We start from the raw sequence: 6,270 nt of genomic DNA, 5'->3' as shown, positions 1-6,270 counted from the left end.
TTTATCTGATTGAGTCGAGTCTGAATCCAGTCATCTTCATCTAAGCCTGCATCTTTCATAATTCTTAGAGAGGGAATCTGAACTTCCACTGGTAAAACGGCTTCCATTCCGTAGACTAAAGAGAAAGGAGTTGCCCCTGTCGAAGTGGGTACTGAAGTGCGATAACCATGAAGAGCAAATGGTAACATCTCATGCCAGTCTTTATATGTTACTGTCATCTTTTGTATAATCTTCTTAATATTCTTATTAGCAGCTTCTACGGTGCCATTCATCTTTGGCCGGTACGGAGAAGAGTTATGGTGTTTTATTTTGAACTGCGTGCAGAGTTCAGTAACCATCTTGTTGTTCAAATTAGTACCATTATCAGTGATAACTCTTTCAGGGATGCCATACCGACAAATAAGACTATTCTTGATGAACCGTGCCACCACATTCTTGGTGACAGAAGCAAATGAGGCTGCCTCTACCCACTTCATAAAGTAATCAATAGCAACAAGAATGAAACGATGTCTATTAGAAGCAGTAGGTTTAATCTCTCCAATCATATCAATGCCCCATATTGCAAAGGGCCAAGGGGCTGTCAACCTGTTCAATGGAGCAGGAGGTACATGTACTTTGTCCGCATAGATCTGGCACTTGTGACAAGTTCTGGAGTGATGGTGGCAATCAGCTTCCATGGTAGACCAATAATACCCTGATCTCAGAATCTTCTTGGCCATCGTATGTCCACTAGAATGAGTCCCAATAATACCGTCATGCATGTCTTCCATAATCTTTTCTGCTTCCTTTTTATCCACACAGCGAAGCAAAGTCGAATCATGATTACGTTTGTATAATACTCCATTACTCAAAAAGAATTTAGCGGAGAACTTCCTCATAAATTTTCTGTCATTGATGGATGCCCCTTCAGGGTATTCCTGAGTTTCTAAATATCTTTTTACTTCGTGGAACCAAGGTTTCTCTTCTACTTCATTAGCATTAAGTTCATAACAATATGCTGGTTCATCTAATCGTTCAATGGTGATCATGGGAGCTTCATTGTCCCATCTGACTCTGAACATAGATGACATGGTAGCCAATGCGTCTGCCAACTGATTCTCTTCTCGTGGAATATGTTCGAATGTAATCTCTTCAAAGTATGGGATTAATGTCAACACCCGCTCTCGATAAGGGATGAGATTCGGATGTTTAGTGTCCCATTCTCCTTTGATCTGACTGATTACTAAGGCTGAGTCTCCGTACACACTCAAAAACTTGATTCTCAGGTCTATAGCAGCTCTGAGTCCCAAAATACATGCTTCATACTCAGCCATATTATTGGTACAATCAAAACATAGTCTAGCAGTGAAAGGCGTATGGCAACCCTTGGGAGAAATAATTACAACACCAACACCATTGCCCAATGCATTAGAAGATCCATCAAAACCCATAGTCCATCGGGATCCCAGTTCGGGTCCTTCATCCGGTCCAGGTTCTTCATAATCAGTAACAAGCATAACATCCTCATCAGGGAACTCAAAATTCATAGATTAGTAATCATCAATTGCTTGATGAGCCAAATGATCAGCTAACACGCTTCCTTTGATTGCTTTCTGGGTAGTATACTGGATATCATACTCTGTTAAAATCATCTGCCATCTTGCTATTCTTCCGGAGAGAGCAGGTTTCTCAAATATATATTTGATAGGATCCATCTTAGAAATCAATAAAGTGGTATGATTCAACATATACTGTCTTAGTCGGCGAGCAGTCCAAGCCAAAGCACAGCAAGTTTTCTCAAGCAGTGAGTATCTTGTTTCACAGTCGGTAAACTTTTTGCTAAGGTAGTATATTGCATGCTCTTTTCGACCAGACTCGTCATGTTGCCCCAGCACACACCCCATTGAATTTTCTAACACGGTCAAATACATGATTAGAGGTCTTCCTTCAACTGGTGGCATCAGAATTGGAGGTTCTTGGAGATACTTCTTGATTTTGTCAAAAGCTTCTTGACATTCATCATTCCATATTATCTCTTGATTTTTCCTCAGTAATTTGAAGATGGGTTTGCAAGTAGCAGTCAAATGGGAGATAAATCGGGCAATGTAATTCAAGCGTCCCAAGAAACCTCTGACTTCTTTATCTGTACGGGGAACTGGCATTTCTTGAATAGCTCTCACCTTAGCCGGGTCAACCTCAATTCCTTTACCACTGACAATAAAGCCCAAGAGTTTACCGGATCTTACTCCAAAGGTGCATTTGTTCGGGTTCAATCTCAACTTGTATTTCTTCAACCTCTCAAACAGTTTGTATAAATGATCGAGATGTTCTTCTTCAGTATGAGATCTGGCTATCATGTCATCCACATATACCTCTATTTCATGATGGATCATATCATGGAACAAAACCACCATAGCACGCTGGTATGTTGCCCCTGCATTCTTTAAACCGAATGGCATTACTTTGTAACAGAAAGTGCCCCATTGCGTCACAAACGTAGTTTTCTCCATGTCTTCAGGTGCCATCTTAATCTGGTTATAACCTGAGAATCCATCCATGAATGAGAATACCTTGTGTTGAGCGGTGTTATCTACCAGAACATCAATGTGTGGAAGTGGAAAGTCATCTTTGGGACTTGCTTTATTCAAATCTCTATAATCTACACACATTCGCACCTTACCATCCTTCTTTGGCACTGGTACCACATTAGCAACCCATTGAGGATAAGAAGTAACAGCTAGAAAACCTGCATTAAATTGTTTCATAACCTCGACTTTGATTTTCTCAGACATTTCAGGACGCATGCGACGAACCTTTTGCTTAATAGGATGACAATCTTCCTTCATCGGCAAACGATGTACTACTATATCAGTATCCAGTCCTGGCATGTCTTTATAAGACCAAGCAAAAATCTCTACATAGTCATGTAACATCTGAATCAATCTTTCTTTGACACTATTTTCCAAGCCTGCTCCTATTTTGACTTCTTTCTTGTCTACTTCAGTACCCAGATTTACAATTTCAATTGATTCCTCATGCGGCTGTATAGTCTTTTCTTCTTGCAGTAACAGTCTGGCAAGCTCTCCAGGCACTTTGCAATCTTCCTCACTTCCATTCTCGGCTTGGTAGATCGGATTTTTAAAGCCATAATTAACAGTAGCAGAATTATTATCAACAGGATCCAGAGTGGATATGGATCTGCAATTTGTTGCGTGAGTGTGTGTAAGAAAACATAGCTTATTTGAAAGATGACAGGAAAGATAAAGAGCGCAATATTTGAATGCAAAAAGTCCATTGATTTATTGAATGTGAATATGCTTATGAAAATGACAAAACCCTTAACAAATTAGCTATTGTGCCCCGGGCATAGACACAATGCTTTAAGAAGTTCAATTGTTCATAATAAAAATTACAAAATTTGAAACACTAAAATAAGCAATAACAATTACTCCTGACTAAAGGAAATCGGGATAGTGTCTTCAGCCTTCCAATTATTGAGTCCGTCACCAATTGTTGGGAAAATCCAGCCATCCAAGTCGCAATCGCTATCAGCATCTTCTACAGCATTAATCTGATCTTTGACTATCTTTTCAGAGCTAAACCCCAGGCCAAATTTATCAGACTTGTACGGTACATCGATCAGTTGACCCCAGCCAGTACGACCACCATCTTCAACCACGGCTTGAGCATCTTTCAGAGAAATCATAGCAGGAGGAGCACGAATAACCTTGGGCACACGGGAAGTTGGCTTAAGGACAGGACTGGTCGGAGGAACTACTTCAAATGACTGAGAAGGAGTCTCAAAGAATTCACCATCCATCTCGACGTATCTGAAGGTATGCACACTACTGACAATATACTCTTCTTCTCCATACACAGTGACAATCTTGCCCTCTATTGGATACCTCAGCTTTTGATGGAGAGACGAAGCTACAACACTTGCCCCATGGATCCAAGGGCGTCCCAGCAAGCAGGAATAGGCAGGACGAATGTTCATTACGTAACAGGTAGTGTTGAAGACTTGAGGTCCTATCTTGATAGGGAGAACCATTTCACCGTGGACAACACTCTTCGCACCATCGTAAGCACGCACCACAACGTCACTAGGTTTCAGTTCAATGCTTTTACAGTCAAGCTTATCGAGCACAGCTTTCGGTAGCACATTCAAAGAAGAGCCATTGTCGATCAACACATGAGACAAGGTGATCCCCTTACACTCAATGGAGATATGCAGAGCTTTATTGTGATTCTTTCCTGCTGGTGTCAGGTCAGCATCAAAAAAGCCTATGCCATTATCAACAGCCAAGTTAGCAACATAATTTTCTAACTGATCGACAGATGTCTCCTGAGGTACATGAGCGGTCTTCAAGAATTTTATCAACGCATTGGCATGAGATTCAAAAGATAACAACAAGGATAACATCGAAATTTTAGACGGGGTATGCCCCAGCTGTTCTACCACATCAAAATCACTCTTACGGATGATTTTCAGCATTTCTTCCATTTCCTGCTTGGCAACATCTTTGGTAGTAACTTCGACTGGTGTCTTTGACTGAGAAGGATTGATTAATGGTCCCTTTCCTCGAGTTTCAGGGGCGGGAGGTGAGATTTCTGGAGAGAAGATCCTTCCACTTCGAGTAATTTTACTAGTCCCAACAATGTCAACGTCATTAGGATTAGCAGAATTATCATCTTGCTTTATGTCGTGGATGTAAACATCACCTCCATAATTCCACATAATGGCTTTGCTTGAGGAATACGGTACTAGGCCAGGTGCAGTAATAATTAGGGGAGCTACCTTGGGCTCAGCAGTAATCTTCACAGGCACTCTAGTAGCGGTAATCTTCACTGGAACTTTGGACCTAGCAATCACAGATATTTCTTTAATAGGGTCTTCCACCTTAGGGATCTTTTCAAAGAGAATTGTACGATCATCCATCAGCCGTTGAATACCATTCCTCAACTTCAAACAATCATTGGGTCGGAGTATACAGAGATCGCAATTTTCAACATAACCTGGAAATAAACCAGCTTGCAATAAATTCTTCTTGATGATCAGGAGAGGAGATGCTAAGTCAGCTACATTAGTAATGTGAGAATTGTCATCCACAACATTAACAGTCTTGTCATGATTAGGCATAGGAGCAGTGATGACATTAGGAGTCTCCGGAGGATCAAATTCAATTTCTCCAGCGTTGATCATATCCTGAATCTTATTCTTCAACAACCAACAATCGTTTGTATCATGCCCGGGGCTATCGGAGTGATATGCACACCTGGCATTGGGATTATAACGAGGAGAAGTAGTGTTGGGATTTGCAGGAGGATCTCTGAGGGTAATTAAATTTGCTTTTAGCATACCCTGCAGTGCTTGTGCTAAAGTCATATTGATCTTGGTAAACTGCCTTCTTGGCCTGTCTTGTCTGTGTTGGAAGTTTTGAGATGGCGGTGCTGCAATCGTAACTGCTCCAACAGTATGGTCACGATTTTTCTTGTTATGACCCCTTTGACCGTACACAGCATTTGATTCATTCTTCCCCTGATAGGACTTTTTGGTGCTTGCAGAGGTAGCCGCCTGTATCTTTCCACTTTGAATGCCGCTTTCAACACGTTCACCCGTCAATATAAGTTCAGTGAAACCCGATGAGGAACTTCCCAATAGATGGCTGTAGAATGGGCCAGTCAGTGTACCCATGAACATGTCCACTAATTCTCGATCAGTCATAGGGGGTTTGACTCTGCCAGCCAAATCTCTCCATTTTTGGGCATATTCTTTGAAGCTTTCTTTAGAGCCCATAGTCATATTCTGCAGCTGTAGCCGAGTAGGCGCTAATTCAGAATTATACTGGTAGTGCTTGTATAAAGTTGTCGCTAAATCAGTCCAGGTGCGGATGTTAGAGCTCTCGAGCTGATAATACCACTCTAACTGTGTGCCAGACAGACTCTCTTGGAAGAAATGGATCCATAGCTTCCTATCAGTGGTATACGGCTGGATCTTTCTCACATAAGCTCTCAGATGCATCTGAGGACAAGACGCACCATCATACTTAGTGAAAGCGGGGACCTTGAATTTGCGAGGAATGACCACATCAGAGACCAGACCTAAGCTTTCGAAATCCAGACCGGGCGCCTTCTGACCCTCCATAGCTAGCATACGTTCTTCCAGCAACTTATACTTATCATATTTCGGAGAGTACTGTTCATTTTCATAATTTTCATAGTCGTCCTCAGGGTTGAAGGGATCAACATTCTCATCTTCCGAATCATTTTTTGTCTCATCTTCTTTATCCT

This window comes from Lathyrus oleraceus, chromosome 4 (assembly GCF_024323335.1).
Source record: "Lathyrus oleraceus cultivar Zhongwan6 chromosome 4, CAAS_Psat_ZW6_1.0, whole genome shotgun sequence".
Taxonomy (NCBI): domain Eukaryota; kingdom Viridiplantae; phylum Streptophyta; class Magnoliopsida; order Fabales; family Fabaceae; genus Lathyrus; species Lathyrus oleraceus.
Note: the sequence above shows the minus strand (reverse complement) of the source record.